General features: G+C 39.8%; 1 protein-coding gene and 1 pseudogene across 2 annotated transcripts in view; both read right to left on the bottom strand.

Moving 5' to 3' along the window:
- PDE7A (phosphodiesterase 7A) overlaps window positions 1-14,651 on the bottom strand; it is a 207,983-nt gene extending 193,332 nt beyond the window's left edge. For both annotated transcript variants that reach the window (XM_088022822.1, XM_088022823.1), the window contains exon 1: window positions 14,573-14,651. The gene's annotated coding sequence lies outside the window, so the exon portion shown is untranslated. The remainder of the gene's footprint in view (window positions 1-14,572) is intronic.
- Window positions 14,652-15,381: 730 nt separating this feature from the next.
- Window positions 15,382-16,125, bottom strand: LOC114216411 (RWD domain-containing protein 1 pseudogene; annotated as a pseudogene).
- Window positions 16,126-19,599: the final 3,474 nt, after the last annotated feature.

The raw sequence follows: 19,599 nt of genomic DNA, 5'->3' as shown, positions 1-19,599 counted from the left end.
TAACAGAAAGAGAAAACCTGATTATCACAGGCTGAAACATTTAGGACTTTTTTTTTTTTTTTTTTTTGCATGGTAACAAAAATCAAGAGGACTGGCACTCCTTGCATTTTTGTTCTCTTCCATCCTTAGGGTGCAGCATTTGGCCTCAGAATTGCAAAATCCTTCTAGACCTCTAGACATTGTTTCTTGAAGGATAGAAGAGTAGAAGATGGGCTGAAGGGGATATAAGCCAAGTTTATCCCTTTAAAAAACCTTTCCCCAGAATATCTTCCTTGTAAATTCCATTTCCTTCTCATTGGCCAGAACTGGTTCCATGATCACGCTCATCTTAGAGGAGTTTGAAATAAATATCTTAGCTCTGGAACTTCTATGGTTGAAAAAGACAAGGGGGGAAGACAATGGCTTTTGGGCCATTCATTCTTTGTATTACGCAGTCCAACATCATATAGCTAGTAAATTGTGCCGGTAAATTCTCTTAACCTCTCTAGTCATCTGCCTGCAGGTATTCAGAGATTCTATTTAGAGTATACAAATGATTATTATAACATTTTGCCATTGGTATGACTTTTAGATTTGTAGTCACAGAGTCAGGCAGAGGATTGAGAAGAATTTATGATCCAGGAGATGACACCAGGAGGGCTGGAGAGCTGTTGTCTGAGAAAGACCTAAAAAGAATGCAGACTTAATCATGCAACAAAGGGATTAGTTTAATTCAGCCAGGGTTAACAAGGGGAGGGTGAAGGGAGGTTTGTAGAATTCTATTTCCGAAAACCAAGCCATAATCACGATAAATTAAGCTGGAAAAAAAAAAAAGATAACACAAACCCAGGGAACAAGTATTAGAATTCTCTCTTGTCACATTTCTCATTGCAAGTATGCATCCTCAGGGCTGTGTCCCTGTCTGGGATCTCTGGTTGATAAGCAACCATCTCAGGGTCTCAGGGTCAGTGCAATCACCTCAACTTGTCTGCGATGTTACAACTCCACTTTTGTCTATCTAAGTGTTCTTTCAACCATATGGAGTTTTATAATTAAATGTGGATATAATAAAATTAACCAACCCACAAATAATACTGTTGTGTAAAGTATAGGAATAAGTTATCATTGGGGAATCTCCTGTATTTGCTATTTGAAGTATAATGCTTAAAACAGATTACCCATGTGCTTTCAACTTTATCCACAGTATTGATTTCAGACTTATAATTTTAAATTGATAGGGATAGAATTTGGCTAATTTTATGAATAGTTCTGAAATTTTCAGGATAACTATGAGCTTCACTATTTATGTGCAGGTGTTAAATTTATTAACTAACAGAGTTGTTTTGCTTGTAGGGATTGTTGAGTTTACCTTGCCAAACATTTGAAGTCCTCAAAGAGAATAGTAAATACGTGAACTTCGCATGGAGTTAAGGAATGTAGTTAAGGAAGTAACTAAATAACTTGGGGGATTAACTACATTTGTAAATGGGAATGATTCTCATAAAAAAATTTAGCTTCTTTAGCTTGAGTTAATCAAATATTAGTAAAAGAATAAGTGAAAGTGATTCATATTTTATTAGATTTATCAATAGAATAACAGAATAACTTGTAAATTGCACCTAAAATGTAAGGAAATCAGGTTTTAAAGTTTGTAATGTTAATCAGTAAATATTAGTTTAAAACCAAAGTAACTATAAGTAGTTCTTTCTCTGCACAAAGGCCCCCTTGGACCTTAAAAGGCTGCACATTGACACATTTTCATTCTGGTTGAATAGAGGCTTTATGTAGCAATTCACTGTTTACACAGCCCATAGCACTTGTCTAGACAAGGACAATAAGCTGGTTAATGCCAAATATGAAGGGAGCAGCAGGTTCCAAGAACTCGTGGTGCACTCTGGTTAATGGGAGGGATCTTTCTCTAAGATGCCTGCCATTCTATCCCTTGCATAGCATTCTACTTAAAATGATTTTTTTTTCTAACTATGAAGAGAAATCTAGCCTTGGATTAAGGCAAACAAAGGGTGTCCCATTCAGCAGGTTTGGTTCGTCTGACAATGGAGCCAACCTCGTAGTGCTCACGGGATTCCTATTTGCATGGATTTGGGCCTATGTTCTCACAGTGAGAGGCTTCAAGACCCTCCAGAACAGGGAGAGTTTTATATTTTTTTGTAAAATAAATGATTTTAAATTGTATCAGCATCCTTCCTTGTCTAACAGAACTTCAGTTTATTCATCTTGGTTATGTCAAAACTGCTGGATTGGGAATTCATCCGCTGAAGTATCATGTGATTAACTGTCCTCCATAACGTATTTCTGTTTCTGTGTGTCTAAATTAATCATCAGTAGAATAATGTCCTGTTTTGTCAGGAGGAATGGAGGGCTTACTAGTTTGTTCTTATTGGCATCCCCGTATACAGGGCTGCTGGAGAAAGCATTCACCAGTGGGATTTCATGAGTTTGAAGTTTATTGGTAGATGTGTCTGTTGGAGTAGACATCAGTGGCCCTGCCTTTGATAATGAGTTGTCTTGTCTTCTGTGACAATCTGCTTTACAAGTAGTCAAGAGCTCTCTGATGCACTCCATCCTAAAATCTCTGTTACTTCAGCAAAGCTTCCTTTGTCAACTGGCTTTATTTTAATAATTTTACCTGATGCTTTCAAGAGTAACCTCATTTCCAAAGCCCTTTCGTGTGAGGGATAGAATTCACAACAAAATGGCTTCCCTGATGGCCAGGCAGACACACAGGGAATGTATTACTCAATCCTTTGGCTTCTAGAGGTGATTTCTAACCATGGAGTCCTCAGAGCAGAAGGGATTTGGGATTGGTTTCTAGCCATATCCCTGGGCACAGGCCTCAGTCCTATGGTCTATGCCTTCTGGTGTGCCTTCCATGTGGTCAGAATATTGCCTCTCCTGGGCCCTCTCTCAGCTCTGTTAACCTCTCTGACTCCTGAGTCTGGCATTTATTTAGCCAGGGCTGTCTGTTTTCTCTAGCTGGGGCACCAGATCCAAGTGTGGAGGAGAGTGTGGCTGAGGCCCTGCCACCATCTGGCCTTGGCATGGTTCTGAACACAGCTGCTTACATTTTAATACACTACAAACCACCTGGGGGATCTTATGAAAATGCAGATGCTGATTCCAAAGGTCTGGGTGTGGGTGGCGCTGAAAGTTTGCATTTTTATCAAGTCCCCAGGGGATTCTAAAGCTGCAGTTCTTGGGCCACGATTTGAGTAATAAGGATTTAAAAGACATTTTAGGTATAGGCACATCTTGGAGATACTGCAGGTTTGGTTCCAGACCACCACAATAAGGGAAATATCACAATAAAATGAGTCAAATGAACTTTTTGGCTTCCCAGCGCATATAAAAGTTATGTTTATACTTTACTGTAGTCTATTTAGTGTGCTACAGCATTATGTCTAAAAAACAATGTACATATCTCAATTAAAAATACTTTATTGCTAAAAAATGCTAACCATCCTCTAGGCTTTCAGCCAGTCATACTCTTTTTTGCTGGTGGAGAGTCTTGCCTCAATGGCTGGTGATTGATCAGTGTGATAGTTATTGAATGAAGGTTGGAGCAACTGTGGTGATTTCTTAAAATAACAGCAATGAAGTCTGCTGCATCGATGGATTTTTCTTTCATTTGAATACTTAGAGACCGTTGTAGGATTACTAACTGGCCTATTTTCAATATTTTTGTGTCTCAGGGAATAGGGAGGCCCGAGGAGAGGGAGAGAGAGAGACAGGGGAACCGCCTCTTCATGGTTCAGAACACACATAACATTTATCAATTATTCTCACCATCATATATGGGCACAAGAGTGGTGCCCCAAAACAGTTACGGCAGTAATATCAAAGATCACTGATCACGAATCACTATAACAAATATAATAATGAAAAAGTTTGAAATATTATGAGAATCACCAAAATGTGGCCCAGAGACACAAAGTGAGAACATGCTGTTGGGAAAAATGGTGCTGATAGACTTGCTCCATGCAGGGTTGCCACAGACCTTCAATTTGTAAAAAATGCAACATCTGGGAAGTGTAATAAAGTGAAATGCAATAAAAGGAAGAATGCTTGTAGTTAATGAATTGATTAATTAATTTGTCTTCTATCTCTTTTCTTTCCTTCCTTCCTTCCTTCCTTCTTTCCTTCCTTCCTTCCTTCCTTCCTTCCTTCCTTTTCCTCCTCTTGTTAGTAAGAAACCTGTGCTTGACTAAGGTTAATGTAATTTCTGTCTATTCTCCAAACTTGAGTTACACTTTAAAACATCACCTTCTACTCCTACACCAACATTCAGGTAAAGAGATGTACGGTGATGGTGGTGGTGGTGGTGGGCTGAAAACTCATCTTGTCATGCAAATGGAAACCTTTTGAAATGTCCTTCAATTCAAAACTTCTGCCTAGATTCACTGTGGATCCTTGTTTGTAGTGTGTCAAATAAGACTCTGAAGATAATTTCTTTATATCACTTGTCTTTACTCCCTTTTGAAAAATAAGGCTCAGTTTTTTTTTTTAAATATACTCTTTAGAAAAAAGTAATTTTCCTACTAGATTCTGGTGACATTACTACTTTTGGATCACAAGATTCCCATCAGTAGTTGTCATTTATAATAAAACTTATTTGTGAAATAGCTTGCCTCTTATGCTGGAATGGGGAACAAATGTTTTTCATAATTAATAAAAACAACAAAATTCTAAGGATATTAAGTTTCTAGTCCTTAATTTTAAAATTAAAAACACTACAGTGGTTTTTTTTTTTTGCATGGTGTGTGCTCTGTACATTTCAGTGGCTTTTTTATTCTATCCTTTTTTTTTTTTTTAACTCTTGCTGCAGCAGCTGGTCTCATACACTTAGCAAAGGTACTGAGTTTCCTCTGCATGTTGTCATGTCAGATGTGGTCAATGATATCCTGTTTCTGAAGGAACAAGTACAACTTCCTTCATACTGCAGAAGCAGAAGCTGCCTCAGAGAATGAATAAATTCCACCCAGAAAAATATTCTAAACATTATTATCATGACTTAACTTTACAAGAGAGGAAGCCCTAATGATAGCTAAACATTATTATTACTCCATGTTAACTTCCAGTTTCCCAACCTTTGCTAGGAGAGCTAGAAGTAGATCAAAAAAATGTGGATAATGTTACTGGGCTGGTGCTTCAGTTTACTCTACAGGTGCTGTTTAGCTGAAGGGAGCACCTTGATTTGCTAGGCTGACTCCTATTCATTTCAAGGATGGGCAGCATGCTTGCTTGGGATTGGGTGGTCCCTAGGAGCAGGTGGGGGGGGGGCTGGACCCTTAGAGGAACATTTATTCACTGGAGTGAAGCAGTAGGTCAAAACTGCACACCACACTTTGTCACAAACTATCAGATTTCTCTCCTAAAAAAAGAACCTGTGTATTATGCTGCCAGTTTCTGGTTCTGCCAACATTATTTCTATCACTTCCCTGGCTTAATTGATGTCATGTTACCTAAATATCATTTAAATATTAATATAAATAGCACTGCTACGCATTTACTATGTGCCAAGGATAAGTTATTAAATTCTTTCAACAACTCTATCTCCATGTTGAGAATAAGGAAACAGACTCCAAGAAGTTAAGTAACTTGCCCAAAGTCCAGGAGAACAAGGGTTGGGGGTGGATGTGGTCTGCCTTGAGTTCTGGTAGTAAGGAGGTGCACTGTCTGCAGATAATTTAAATATAATAAAACTAGCTAAGGGGCTTTTTCAGTTGGACATCTGACTCCTCTTTTTGGTTTGGGTCATGATTTCAGGGTCGTGAGATTGAGCCCTGTGTCGGGCTCTGCACTCAACACTGAGTCTACTTAAGAGTCTCTCTCTCCCTCACCCTCTGCCCCTCCTCCCACTTGGGTGCTCTCTCCCTAAATAAAATAAATAAAATCTTAAAAAAAAAAAACCTACCAAAAAACAAGCTAAAAGTCAGACTACGTTGTTTGCTTTTTTGAAACATTTTAAAAATTTGTGGTAAAAATATACATGATATAAATTCACTATCTTAACCATTTCTAAATGTACAGCTCAGTGGCATTAAGTATATTCACATTGTTGTACAGCCATCACCACCACCCATCTCCAGAACTCTTTTCATCTTGCAAAATTGAAAATTTGAACCCATTAAACAATAACCCCTCATTCCCACCTACCCCTAGTCCCTGGCAAACACCATGCTACTTTCTGTCTCAATGGATTTGACTACTCTAAGTCCCTCAGAGAAGTGGGTTTTTCCTTTTGTGACTGGCTTATTTCACTTAACATGATGTCTTTAAGGTTTATCCATGTTGTGTCACATGTCAGAATTTCCCTTCTTTTTTTAAAGGCTGAATAATATTTCATTGTATGGATATACCACATTTTGTTTATCCATTCATCCATCAGTGGATGCTTGGGTCACTTCAACTATTTGGCAATTAAGAATATGCTCCTATGAACATGTTCCATGGGTGTGTGTGTGTTTAAATCATTATGTACCAACAATGCTAAATAATGGCAGTGACAAAATACTCCTTCCTGAAAAAACATTTTTTGGTCCAAGTTTTAAGCAACTATTGTGGGTATTACTGGATTTTAATAACACAGTATATGCCTCAAAATTAGAGTATTTTACATATTACTTTTCCTTTCACAAACATTGGATTCTACCCGGAAGTTAATTTGTTTAGAGAATAAGTTTTTGATGGTTTGAATTTGTTTTAGCTTGCTTTGACTGCAGTTCATACCTTGAACCCCTGTACTATTACATATACCTGAGTTTAAATACTAAATTTAAAATGAACAATGATAGTATATGATTGTAAAGACAAAGAACAGAACTTGAGTTAGTGATGCTGTCATTCTACATGAATAATTTGGAGGTTTTTTTTTCTTTAAGATTTTAATTAATAAAACAGATGTCAATTGTGTGGTATCAGCTTTTTGTTTAGTAAGTATAAATTTTAGTTCATTCATTAAATATTTGGATGAATTTGAGTACCTTTAGCTTTGAAATTTACTTTGTAAAATTGTTAGTTGTTTTGAAACTAAAGAATTAATTGAGAAAATAGTGATCATTTACTGATTATTTCATGAGTATTACTGAAAATAACAGTCGTATAGAGGAGCGAATGTTAAAAATAATGATCTACTCTGGTTGTCAAATACTTTGGATACATTAAAGTCACAAGCTTATAAATAGCAGGGCATGTGTTCAAATCCAGATTGGTCTAATTCTGTGCTGTTTACCCCTAATCTATGCTATTTAATTACTAGCAAGTTTGCCCATTTTCTAAAGATAGTTTGCTATCTACCTGTACAGTATAATGGTTAAAACACCTACTACAGAGTGAGTACTTTGTGGTGAACATGGCATTTTTCCTTCTCAAGAAACTTCTACTCTTAGTGGGGAAGAAAAACTGTATAATAGGTTGAGTGTTTTCAGAAAATTAACCCCTTATCTTATTTTTTGTATTGCTCTTGTTTTGCAGCTTTGGGGAATGTGGAATAATGAGAATCAAGATCTTTTTCCATTTCTACCTAGATGGAGAGCCCTATGTTGTACTTATAAAGTCTAAGCACCTTATACCCATTCTATGCCACGTGGTATTAAGGGTGGTTCCTGAGTTTGCCAGAGAATCAGTACCCAGCAGGTTAGCATGCACCTTTTCTGCTACTAGTGGACTGAAGAGAGATATTCTGGTTTGACTCAGGGCAAGGAATAAAGACTTAAGTGGGAAGGACAGGAATGCCTATCTGTACACGTGCGCCGGGGGGCGGGGAGGAAAGAGCAGAGGTTTCCCGAGATGTAAATAAAAGTAAGGAGTTTGAGGGGTTGCTGTATATGACGGAGTGGGGCATATAAGGTGGGGAGGCGATCCAGACTGGTCATTCCATGCTGAGGCTTTAAGTGGCTATGAAGGCTCTGTGTCCTCCTGCAGCTGTGGAGAGTGTTGCTGCGGGGGGCGAGGCGGGGGGTTGGTAGTCTCTGAGTTTACCAGAGGATCAGTACCCAACAGGTCAGCATGCAACTGCCACATCATGTAGCTACAGAACCAGTTTCCTGATAGTGCATGAATTCAGAATTCTTGGGTGATCTCATGGGAGTGTGGGGGAAGGGAGGAAGCCCATGGATTGAATTCTTATGATTCAAGAGAACGAGAATAAGAAGCGCATTTAGTTTTAATTTTAGAAATAATGGAATGTGACATTTTTTCCACCTGAGTAGTGAAGAGTAAAATTCCTGCTTGCTACACAAATAAACAAGCAAGTACAACACAGGGATGAGCAATGTTAGGCAAAGCATAGAAGGCACAGAGATCACTTGGGGGTGGGGCAGAAGGCCTCCTAGGAAGAGATGTCCAAGCCAGGAATGAGGAGCATTAGCCAGGAGAAAGGGTATTGGGACGCACCAGGGAAAGAGAAGGAGGAAGTGTGCCCCAGGCAGAGGGGATAAAAGCACAGAGGGCAGATGAGAGAAAGAACAGGAGTATTTGGAAACATAGATGGTTGGACGGTTGGCACCAGGTGACATAAGATGTGACAGATCTGGAAGACCCCACACTGAGACACTAGGGATTTATCTTGAGGGAAATGGGGCAAACAGTTGATGTGCTTTTTGCAGAGGAATGAGGGATGAGATTTAGGCTTTAGAAATATCACCCTGGCTGCCAAGGGGAGTGGAGACTATAGTGGCGTAAGACCAGCCAAAGAGAGACAAGTTGGGAGACTATCTGTTGTTCTGTGAAGCCTCATCAGAACTTTTTGAAACCCTTGAGGCACCTTGAATTTGCATTTTTCACAAATCCCTAAGATAAATTCATTCTCCATAGGCACCTCAGGTTTTCTATTAGTTTCCTAGGGCTGCCATAACAGAGTATCACAAAGTGGATGGTTTCAGATAATAGAGATTTAGTATCTCACAGTTCTGGAGGCTAGAAGTCTGAGATTAAGGTGTTGGCAGGGCCAGGGTCTCTCTGGAGCTTTAGGAGAGAATCTCTTCCACACCTAGCCTCTGATATTGCTGGCAATCCTTGGCATTCCTTGGCTTGTAGATGCATCGCTGCAACCTCTGCCTCCATCATCACATGGTTTTCTCCTTGGATATCTCTGTCTTCACATCATCTTCCCTCTGTGTGCATGTCCGTGGCTCTTCTCCTTTTCTTTTTTCTTTTTTAAAGATTTTATTTATTTATTTTAGAGAGAGAGAGCATGAGTAGGGGGGAGGAACAGAGGGAGAGGGAGAGAGAATGTCAAGCAGACTCCGTGCTGGGTGCAGAGCCTCATCACCCTGAGATCACCAACAGAGCAGAAACCAAGAGTTGGAAGTCTAATGGACTGAGCCACCCAGGTGCCCCTCTCTGCTCCTTTTCTTATAAGGACATCAGTTAGATTGGATTTAGAGCCATCCCTACTGCACTATGTCCTCATCTTTTTTTTTTTTTTAAGATTTTATTTATTTATTTGACAGAGAGAGAGATCACAAGCAGCGGGAGCAGCAGGCAGAGGGAGAAGCAGACTCCCCACCGAGTAAGGATCCCGATGCGGAACTTGATCCCAGGACCCTGGGATCATGACCTGAGACGAAGGCAGACACTTAACTGACTGAGCCACCCAGGCGCCCCAGTATGACCTCATCTTAATTAATTATATCTGTTAAGATACTTTTTCCAGATAAGGCCACATTCTGAGATTCTGGGAAAGACATGAATTTTGGGGTGACGCTATTCCACCCAGTACAAGTTTCATGCGAGCACATAAAAGCTGATCCCTACTGGCTTTGAACCAAGAGGCCCTGGGATGCTGCGTCAGCAGTTACTTTCCCTTTGCAAGGTTAAACCCAATGTAAGGATGGACTACTGTATTCTAAAAGTATGTTTCCTTAGATTGTTTATGCATAGATTATTGTATAGATTCACTTGGCTTTTTCATATCTATAAAGGTTGTTATTGAGATTCTAACAGTAGAAAGATTGTAGAGGTATCTGCTCCACTGAAGTAAATGCTATATTCTTCATTGAGACAACATATGTTTTCTTTTTTTAAAATTTAAATTCAATTAGCCATCACATAGTACATCATTAGTTTCAGATAATAGTGTTCAACAATTCATCAGTTGCACACAACACCTGAGACAACATATATTTTCAACTCAACATAACTTATAAGTCTCCATGAGAACAGAAGCCAAATAAATTTTTAAGGCACAATGCTATTCAAACATCCATGTCCATTTTAATTAAACACTAAAGGGAAAGTTTGGGTAATCAACTGTTTCAGGGGAAATACTTGTAATTTTGAATGCAAAAATCTGTGTATAATTTAAAAGCTTATCAAAAAATTCAGAGATAAAGCTTATATTTTGTCACCAAAAGGTAGTTTCAGCTATTTACCAAAATGATAAAAATAAAACTGGGACATCCAGAAATTGAGGTACATTCTTACTATATCACATGCATGTTTAGTATAACATAGGGACATACTGTACAATTTACAGCACAATCTCTCTGTAGAAGGAAAACATCTCTAATACACTGTTAGATGGGTAGCTTAACATTTTCCTTGCTTTTAGTCTGTACTAGAATACTTAAGCTTTATTGTTTTTTCTATGAATCAGATCATGTAGTCTACAACAATCATGACTATTTTGAAGATTACACACAGGCAAAAAATTTAAGGATCCTCGACCTGTTTTTCTTGTCTGTGGAGAAAGCTCCTTTTGGGTCCTGAATCCATCATGAAACATATTACTTATCTCTTTTAATGAGAAGTCATATTTTGTCAGACTACCATCAAAGGTCTTTTTAAATTTGTTCATAAAATTTTGAACCAGAAGGGCAGAACAATGGCCCTATATGCTTCTCTTCAGGTTTATATCACTCTTTGGTAAGAGCCATCAACCACATGCAAATCCACCTAGCTGTGCCGCTTTCCCAAACACCTCATGGAGTGGTATGGGAGACTTTGCTGGGCGCCTTGTGAAAAGCTACTAACACTGCGTTTGTTTACCTCTTTTTATCTGACTAGTTAGTAACTAAGTGTGGTGGTGACCTCATCAGGAAGGTTTGTCCTTTTTGTCCATGTTGTATACCTCATAAAGTTCATTGCCTCCTTTAAGTGCTATTTATATGGCTTTTCAGTTCATTTAGTTAATTCATTCATTAAGCACCATTATTAGAACATTATTAGATGCTCAAGATGCAAAAATGAATTAAATTGGTATGTTTTCAGGGTACCAAGTAAACCAGGCATGCCAATCAGCATACCTGTTCTGCATCATAACATAAAATGAAGCAATTAGAAAGCTCTATCTCTAAATCACCAAAAGGAAAAGGGATACATTATTATGTGGTATGCATGTTTATTAAAGTTCTTATGAATGTAGCACCAAGTGTTATAAACATATGATGATATGATATCTCAAGCCTTACCAAGATATGATTACCAAATGAAGTCACCTGTATGTCCAGGCTTTACTAAGAATTACTATTTGATACATCTAAATAAAGTCACACTTTTGATAATAAATTATTTTGCATTGAGTCCTCACTCATGAAATTATTGCTCTTCAGTGCGATATTGGCTTTTTCTCTCTCTCCCTTTCTATATCCATACACATGTACAGATGTGCACACACACACACACACACATTACTACTATTAAATTTTTTGGTTCATTTACTTGAGAATAAGTTGCAGGTATCATGACCTTTCACTTCTATGTACCCGATCATATCTCCTAAATCCCTAAACACCTCCTAAGGACAAGAACATTCTCTTACATAAGCACAATTCACTAATCAAATTCAGGAAATCTAACCATGATATATTATTGTTATCCAACATACATCCCACTTCAAATTTCACCAATTTTCCCAATAATTAAATGTCTTCTATGGCATTTATTTCTCTGATCCAGGAGTCAATCCAGGATTACACATTTCTTTGGTTGTCATGTTTCTTGTCTCCTTTACTCTAGAATGGTTTCTCAGCTTCTCTGTGCCCTTTATGAAATTCACACTCTTGAGTATAGGCTAGTTGTTTGCGGAAGGTCCTTCAGTTGGGTTTCTCTCATTATTTCCCCAGGTTATTTTTCAGAGTTCCCCAGGGCACTGCCTCATGTGTGATCTGGAGCCGGTCCTTCCAGTTCTGTCTGTCTGGCTGATTTAACTGCCCTCCACATGGCTGCCGCTTCTGCTCCTACACACTTCAAGAGAAGGCCCAGCTCTCTCTCTGTTGACAGCCACCACTCAGATCCACTCAGGCCTCTGAAAAAGGGCACTGCAGCCCCATGGCCTCTCACTCCAAACTCTGAATGGTTGTTCCTTAATTCCTCACAGCACACCTGAGGCCGGGCTGTAGCTTTTCAACAGAACTTCATTCAATGTTTGAGGGTAACACAAACATAACACAGAGAATGATGTCAAACTGCTACTAAAAGTTGTTACTCTTAGAGCCCACAGGCTAACACATGACCTCAGAGTCTTTAAATAAAGTGGTTCCCACCTCCATATGAAAGGGTCAGTTCACTCGATCACAAATGCTCCCATACTGTCAATGGTAGGGAGTTCGGAACCAGCAGGGTACCAAGGCCTGGAGAGAGTAAACCATTATCCTCAATGTCCTCATTTCCTGATTTAGGATGGGAAGATTTACTTCCCGGGATGAGAGATACTAAAGACATCCATTCCCTTACCTGGGAACCTTACTTTTGAGTATTAATCAGGCTCCATGGCTCAGCAGATCCAGTCCTCCCAGACCACATTTACTAAAGTTAGACTGTCTAATTTTATATTACACCACATGTGGGCCACCAAGAATGCAGCCTGGAAGAATTACCACAAGCCAAATACAATTCCTTTATAGCCTTTCCTTCAGCATGCAGTGAAGAGAAGAATGGTTCTTCACACCCCTACTACAGCCAGGTTTTCATTCCTGATCTCCTGTAAACAAATGCTTGGGCAAGAATCAATCATCACATCTCCCAAGACCAACCAGCAATTTTCAGACATAAGAAATTCTAAATCTAGATTGAGGAAAAAATTATAACTCTGCAGGAGCATAATTGAGCTTAAGATACACCCAATTTACATTACTAAATAGACTGTTCAAAGCATTTGCATTTGGGTTACTTCATCGCGTTTTGGCCTTCTTTTAGAAAAACAGTGAGTACTTACTTGCCCTTATTCCTACACAATTAAAAGGCCCATTGAAGTGATGTTTACAAAACCTGATTTAGCAGTTTGGCCCCAAAGGTAAATTCCAGTGTCTATCCCAGAGGTGAAACTGCTTATAACTTCAAGACTGGAAGGCTTTCCACCCTCAATTATTTTTACTATTTTAAGGCAGACTTCCAGTGTTTTCAAATGTCATACCTTTCCAGCTTTTTCACCCAGAGTCCTCTCTCAATGTCTTTTTTTTAAGTGACAGAATCCTTTTTTTTTTTTTTTTTTAAGATTTCATTTATTTATTTGTCAGAGAGAGAGAGAGAGCACAAGCAGGGGGAGGCAGGCTCCCCACTGAGCAAGGAGCCCAGTGCAGGACTCCACCCCAGGACCTTGGGATCATGACCCGAGCCGAAGGCAGATGCTCAAGCGACTGAGCCACCCAGGCGTCCCTCTCTCTCAATGTCTTGTGCTCCTGCCAAACGAGCACTTTGCTGATCTCTGATTCTACCCCTTACTTTCTCACTTCCCCACTCTTGCTTCTGTGGGCCTCTCATCTTGAATACTCTCCCCATCATCCTGAACTCTCAAACTTATACTTAGCTGTCAGGGACCAACTCTAATGCCATCTCCCAGTCTTTCCAACTGGATGTGATAGATTTTTCCTCTTAAATCTCATAGCACGATATTTGTAACTTTTTCTTTTGGCAGCTATATTCTACCTTATGTTGCATTTACTAGGTTCATGTCTTATCTGTCCTACTAGGCTTCCTTCCAGTGCTATACTCCTCTTCATATCTCTCCCATCATCTGGCATGGTGCCTTGCAAATAGCAGGCATTCCCAAAAGATTTGCAGAGTTGAAGTGAACTAAAACCTAGTGAATATAATATCTCAATTGATAGCTCTGACCTAAATTACATCACATGACAAATCTGAAAATACTAGTTCAAGAGTGAGAGATGAAATGTTTCAATTTGTTGTTAATTTGCCAACCACAGCTTTGGCTAATCATTAGCAAAGACAGGCATTATAAATAGAGCCCTTTTCAAGTTAAAACTTACGGACATTTGATGACACAGAGTAGAGCAACTGGATATAATGGTTCCTGGGTTGTAGAGCTTGAGGTTTATGAGAAAAGTACAATCCCAGCTACATGAGAAATAAGAAATTGCTACCGCTGTCTCTCCTATTTGGTTGGCTATAGTGAATGGAAAGTTAAAAGTAGAAAAAAAAAGAGGATGTAATAGGCTGAAAGATCTTTAGTGACACATTTCTGGTGACGTTTTAGTCATTCTGTTACTATTATCAAATGTAGTCACTGAAGGCCTATTAGAACAGGCTGCTGGTCAGGTAATTCTATCACAATGTAATGAGATGGAAAAAATATCATATGACAAATGTACACAGGTTCCCCTTGGGGGAGACTCACCTTTCTTACGGATAAAGCCTTGAGAAACCTGTAAAGAGTGACTACTTCCCTGCAGGGTATAGGTGCAGATGGTTTGAAGTCTTCTGAGGAGGAAGAGAGGCAAAAAGAGAAATTTATTTGCATTTGGGGTGGGGCAGGGGGAGAAAGGAGAGACAGAAAAGGAGAACAATAAATGCCATGTTGGGTGGAATACCGTGAACCAAGCAAGGTGACTCTTCTCAGTGATCTCCTGCGTACTCAGGAAATTTTACAAAATCACAAAAAGCTTGAGGTGATTGGATTTCTTCTGAAAACCAATAAAATGGCCAAGTTCTGCATCATGGTTTTTGTGGTAAATAAAGTTGAGACGGTAAGCTCTGGGGCAGGGGCCTGAGTCAGAGAAGAGCTGGAGGCCTTAAGTTGATGAGAGTCCCCAGAAATCCTGGGGACTTCCCCACACCCCTTGGAAATTAGAGGCTTTGAAAAAATTTCCCCCAGAGTCCAGAAATAGAGAGGCCCTTAGATAAAATCAGCATTGCTGAAGTTTGGTGGTCACAGGCTTATAATCTAATACTCCAGAAATAATAACTCATGACTTATTTACACAAACATTACCTCTGTTTATTAAAAAAAAAAAAAGCAAATAATGCTTGAGGCGGTATCATGTAGCATTTATTTTTTTATTTATTTTGTATATTTGAAACTTTAGGGTTAGTTTATTAAGTTCAGTGATGAAAGCCAGCAGAAGAATAGTCCCCTGGAAATTATTTTTTCTTAGAAAAAAAGAAAGAAAAATCAACACGTCGGCACAGCCACGCACGCTGTGGCAGTCACACCTCTCTGCAGATGGGGATAGTCCATTCGTCAGTCAGATCATTCGCTGGGTCAGCAGGATTATTGTCTGGATCCTCCTCCTCATCCAAGTCATCCATTTCTTGGAACAGAGATTCATCTACCTCTACGTTGTTTCCAGCATCTTCCAAAAACTGGATATCAGATGTGTCAAGAATTATGATTTGTTTCAAAGAGCTGTTTCCCACTTAATTTATTTTTTCCAGCTTGTACTTCTTCTTTCATTCGTTTCTTTTTGATTTCCAAGGGTTCTGCATCAAACTTGGCCTTCCAACTTAAGAAATTTTCAGTTGTAACAGGAGTGCCATGAATGCTTTTCAGCTTCCTCTGCCTCTTTTTCTTTTTCTTTTCTTCTTCTCTTCTAGTTTTTATTTGATCTACTATTTTTTTTAGTTTTTCTTGCACAGCTGTCACTAAAGTAAAGATCATCACCATACCAAGGTTTTCTTCTGCCTATAATGCTAATAGTTTTAAAAATGTCGGAGACATCATTATCTTCTAGATTTTCCTGGGAGAATATTTCATAAAGAGGAGTTTCGTCTGGGTATTTTTCACTGTATGTAAACTTGAGGGTAGTCTGGACAGTTTCATCATTTTCTCCAGCCTCAGATGTCACAGTAATGGTGAAACTGGGTGGACTTTTCTGATAATACTGTGGAGTTGGGGTAGATGGACTCCAGAGCCTCCAGCTCGTTGCGTGGCTCCTCGCTGTAATTTGTCATCGTGGCCCTCGCTGCGCCCATGGACCGCCCAGGCAGCCAGACAGCACGCTGCAGCTGGGACTGCAGCCGAGCCAGGAGAGCAGGCAGCAGCCCGACAGGTGCAGGTGTACAGTCCCCAGCTGGGAGGCTCGGGGCCCAAAGCAAGGCCGGGCCTGCTGAGCAACAGCCCTGCACGGGCCTACGCTTGCTCTCTAGTTCCTAATGTAGCATTTATGAGGAAAGATTCTGGAGCCACATGCCTGGGTCTGATCCTTAACTCAACTTTTTACCAGCTTTGTGATACTGAGTAAGTTATTTGATGCTTTGTGCCTCAGTTTCTTCATTTGAAAAATGGAGGAAATGAAAGTAGCTCTCTGTGAGCCAAGGGTCTAACAAGCCTATTATTCCTCTGTGAGACTTAGCCATTAGTTGACTATCCAGCTTTGTCCTCCTAGTGACCTGGAAAAAGTAGAAATGCCAACTATGTTACCAGACATTGTTGTTTATGGTAAAAATGAGCCCTGAGTGGTGCATTGCATCTGGACTGGGAGGAATCAGAAAAGAATGATAACTACCGATGGGGACATTAGGCTTTGGGCTTCCCTGAGTATGGTGAGCCTTAAAACTAGGTTTATACCTTGCAGGATCCTTGTAGCTATAACATCAACATCCTACAGGAGATATTAATATATGACCCAGCAATTGTGCTGTTTGGTATTTACCCAGATGAATTGAAAACTTATGTCCATATGAAAATCTACGCATGAGTGCTTAGAGCAGCTTTATTCAAAATTGCCGAAACTTGGAAGCAACCAAGATGTCCTTCAATAGGTGAATGGATAAACAAACTGTGCCACATCCATACTCTGGAGTATTATTCAGAAATAAAAAGGATTGAGCTAACAAACTGGGAAAGGACATGGCGGGATGTTAAAGGCATATTGCTAAGTGAAGGAAGCCAGATTGAAAGGCTACATACTGAATGTCAACTATATGACATTCTAGAAAAGGCAAATCTTCGGAGAAAGTAAAAAGATTAGTGGTTGTTAGGGGTCTGGAGGAGGGAGGGAGAATGAATAGGTGGAGTACATGGAGTTTTTAAGACAGCGAAACTATTCTGTACGACACTGTGAAGGTGGATATGTGACATTATGCCTCTGTCAAAATCCACAGAATGTACAAAACCAAGAGTAAACCCTAGTATAAGTTATGGACTTAAGTTAATAATAAGGTATTGACCGTGGCTCATCAAGTACAACTGTACCACACTAATATAAGATTTTAATAATAAGGGAGACTGTGTATGGATAGAGGGATGAGGGGGTATATGGGAACACTCTGTACTTTCCATTCGATTTTTCTGAAAATTGTGGAGAATGAAGCTTCTGAGCCAGGTGGATCCTGCACTCACCCCATGTGAGTCTTTTTCTGCCCCAGAGCTATTGATCTACTTCAAGAATTGCCACTGAAGAGAGAAATGTCTGAAGTGGCTGGTAAGCTTTGGTTCATCTCCTATATCCTCCTGAATAGGCTGGTGGCTCATGGTCACTTGGTCTGAGCATTTGATTGAGCCTAAGAAGATCTCCTGGTGGGCTATGCACTAACTAGCTCATAAAACAGTTGTGAAAATTAAGTGAGGTAACATTGGCAAAGCTCTCAGGACAGGATTTGGGCCATGTAAATGTTACATGATTGTTAGTCATAGTTTATTACAGGAGTGGTTGTCGTTAAACATTTTAATTACATCTCAAAAGATTATGAGTGATATGCCATCTGCAATATCAGATCAATATATACTTTGTATGTATATATCCACATGGATATATATGTTATATGTATAGATACAACATATGTATTTATTATATAATGCCTTGCACATAAGTAGGTGTTTGTTTTATATTCTTTTCTAAGATGGTCCGTCAGGTGCAGCCACAAGAGGAAACATAGGAAACAATAGTTTATTATACCAGCGTGGTGAAAGGCAGAAGATAGGAGCAAAAGAGGTTTAGGCCAGAATCTTTGTTGGGGTTTCCCCAACAAAGGTAAGGCAAAACAGGGTAAACAGTTTAGGATTGGCTAGCTTGAATATTTTTCATGGGCTTTGGGCTACAAGGATGGCCCTTAGTTACCATCATGATACCTGGCCCTGGGATGAGAAAGACAAAGGAATATTGTCTCCTGAGGGACCAGGCTAAATAATGAGGTCTGACTCTAGATTGGTTAGTTTGCATATGAAGGACATACTCCAGGCCCTCTCTAAGAATTGTCTAGGTCAGGGAAGAGCAATCTCCGCCCCCACCCCCCCACCCCCCCGCCCCGCCGCCCCACCACCGCTAGAATGGTTTTTTTAAGATATCAAAAGATAGTAATAGAAAATTAAAAAAAAAAAAATATATATATATATATGACATATATATATAATATGGAGACCTTCAGGCAATTCCCCAAATTCTGTTATGTGGAAATGTTTCAATGATTACAGCTTGGAACCCAAGCGAGGACTACATCTTTAAAAACTCTAGCCTGCCCTCAACCCAGCTGAGCTCCCTCCAAAATGAACAAATTGATCCCTGACCTTTTTAAATGAATTTATCTGCCTGAAATCTATGCTTTCCTTGCTATTATATCCCAAGCACCGAACATAATGTCTTGCACTCATTCGGTTCCTCATTTATCTACATTTATCGAGGACCTACAATGTGCCAAGCACAGAGCTAGTAGCTGTTAAAAAAAAAATTCCTAATTGAAAATATGAACCATTTTATGTGCCCCCTCACATTCTCTTGGCCTCACACAGCTCCTGGGCCCTCTGCCACTTGCTTTTCTTCAGCTGTTTCTGCAGCTGTCAGCTCCTTGCCTGAGTTCTACAGTCTATACTGTTCTACAGCCTGAGGCCAATGTCCAGAATCTGTGCCACCTCCCATGACCTCCTCACATGCACATGGACGAAATACCATGCCACAGCTTAGAAAAATCTGGCTTCACAGACTGAGTGGGCCAGGCAACAACACAGAAATTTGGGGGAGTTCACTCGGTGGGGCAGACTTCAATGGCAGATAAACTTCTCCGTCTCTCTCCCTACAATGGACTGTTCTGAGGTATGGTGTTCTAGTACAGTAGACAGGAGATGTTCCCTTTATAGAAGAAGCTCTCTGTGCCTCTTCTCAAAGGAGTGACAACTCTTGTGTTTACTCCTAGCGTCACTTCCTTTCTCCCTCACTTTTGCTGCCTGGGGATTGCATCGCCCAATGAAGCAGTAGCAATTAAGTGTTGCCTTAGGCTCTGTTTTCTGGTGAATCCCAGCGAAGCCTTACTCATAGATCCATGCCCTTAATAACCTCAGTTACCAACCCTTCTGCATATTGTACTTTGGGTCCTCTCCTTGCCCCTTGCATTCCATTTACATTCCAATTTCACTCAGCTCAATGTCATGACTCTCCTGCTTGCATCTCTATTTTGGCTCCATGTGCTCCCACCCTTTTTTATCCCAGTCCC

The sequence above is a fragment of the Eumetopias jubatus genome, unplaced genomic scaffold (genome assembly GCF_037043125.1).
Source record: "Eumetopias jubatus isolate StellerSeaLion01/CBP00866 unplaced genomic scaffold, mEumJub1_p1.0 scaffold_4, whole genome shotgun sequence".
NCBI lineage: Eukaryota > Metazoa > Chordata > Mammalia > Carnivora > Otariidae > Eumetopias > Eumetopias jubatus.
Note: the sequence above shows the minus strand (reverse complement) of the source record. Positions and strands in the feature narration are given on the sequence as shown.